General features: G+C 43.2%; 1 protein-coding gene across 3 annotated transcripts in view; it reads left to right on the plus strand.

Moving 5' to 3' along the window:
• Nucleotides 1-1,962, plus strand: part of LOC119585249 (uncharacterized protein DDB_G0271670-like) — a 56,359-nt gene that overhangs the window by 39,256 nt on the left and 15,141 nt on the right. The gene's annotated exons all lie outside the window — the stretch shown is intronic.

The following is a 1,962-nucleotide window of genomic DNA, read 5'->3' on the forward strand; positions in this document are numbered from 1 at the left end:
CCACACAGACGCACACAAACCGAGACGCACATACCGAGATGATGATATATTGCCATGTTGTAACGATGTTTTCCCCGAGTGCTGCTAATCGTTTCTACGAATATAATCACAGCGATGGAAAATTGCCCATCCACTTACGCCCTTGTCGCGCGGGGGGGGGGGGGGAATTACGGCCGAAAATGATCATCGTTACGTTGGATTTATATATCTAAATATTGATGTTTAGCTCGTTGTCAACCTGGATAAACAACACTTTAAACTGATCTTTAGGATTTCCAGGCTCCGTTTCGGAATTCAAAGTCGTGCATCTGATCTCCTGAAAGGTCACCAAGTCGAACCACAGCGAACCCCATTTTACGCGGCAAATATCTATTGGTTTGTCTTGGCATTGATGTCGCCGTGGCTTCGGTTATGTTTAAAGCTTTTCATCTCTTAAGTCCATCTGCCCAGACGCAGACGAATTGTACAGATTGAGTTTCATTACTGGGGTGTCGATACTTTCCCAAAAAATGTCTGATAAAAATCGCCATCCGAGAGCGGCACATTCCATGCGTTCCCACAACCATGCCCAACGTGTCCGAAACCCAGGGCATGGCTGGAACTCTGGTTTAGAATTTCTCTTAATATTTTGATATTTTTTCGCGATATGCGTACCGTTTGCGTTTCTTCGTCTAAGGCTGACGAATGTGTTGATAAATAATTTGCTTGCATTTTTATCAGTTCTTGACTATATGTATTATAGAATGAATAGCAGATTCTATGGCCTAGGTAGCTGTGGCATGTCCGCTTGTCAAAATAAGGTGCTGTGAATTAGTAAGTTCTGATTAGTGGTCAGAGGTAGGCCACGCACTCACAATCTTACTCCCACATCATCTTTATCCTCTTACTGGTATCAAGTCCTAGGTTTTGGTTTGTAAAAGGGGGGGGGGAGGGGGATGCCGTTATATCACTTAACCCGGAAACATTTTTGATACTGTCAAGAGAGAGATTGTCATTCTCGAACTTGATCAATGATTCTTTTCGACTCGTGATGATACTCCTTTTGCACCCACCATTCATGCGTTAACATTCGTACTCCTAGATAATCTTTCTCGTCCTTTTGACAGTTATGAAACGGAGGAGAAATAAAATACGGCTCATATCTACATCAATGTGAATTTATATGACATTGCGCACTATTTTAAATGGCCAAATATAATAGCGATACGCAGTTAAATGACGCGAAATATTTCATTCGCTAACATCCTTGACAACACGTTTACCGCGACGTCTGAGAAGTCGTGACGTAACGAGAAGCAAAGAGAAGGTATGTACGAGAAATTATATTCTAGAAAGTGCTGCCTATAGATGCCAGGTCGGACTTTCCCCCTGGATCTGTTACTGCTTTGTTCATTCGAATTGTCGCATTAAAACAAGGCACATAATGTGAAATGTAAGGGGAATTCAGACATTTGTCTTTAGGTTTCGTGTTTATATTATTTTTCTTGTTATGCCTTGTATGTGAAGTAATAGATATGAATAGGAGGGACATGGGCAGGCTTAGTTCATGCCGATTAGTTATGCCTTCATCGATAACTTAGTCTGGGTTGGGTGAGATGACGAAGGTATTCAAATAGGGTTTTAAATGGGGACTTGCTTTTCTGCCATTAAGCCGTGCCTTTGGGAGTGGGGCACTCGGAACGGCGACCCCGTATAGCTAACCGTAGGGTAGTCACGACAAACCCATACCCATTTCACTTCCGCAAAGCATAACCGGGAGGATAAATGAAAGAGATCTCTAGCGCCTCCTTCAAACCACACCGTTGGAGAACTTTCAGGTTGTCAAGGTGAGAAGCGCGGATGTGAGATTGCGCTTAATGTACGTCATTTGGGATGATTGCTCGATTTTAACTTCATTCCGGCGATTCTCCGAGACTGAATTGCCGACGCCATTGGGCAGATTGGCGGCTTCTTACGTAAAGG

The sequence above is a fragment of the Penaeus monodon genome, chromosome 19 (genome assembly GCF_015228065.2).
Source record: "Penaeus monodon isolate SGIC_2016 chromosome 19, NSTDA_Pmon_1, whole genome shotgun sequence".
NCBI lineage: Eukaryota > Metazoa > Arthropoda > Malacostraca > Decapoda > Penaeidae > Penaeus > Penaeus monodon.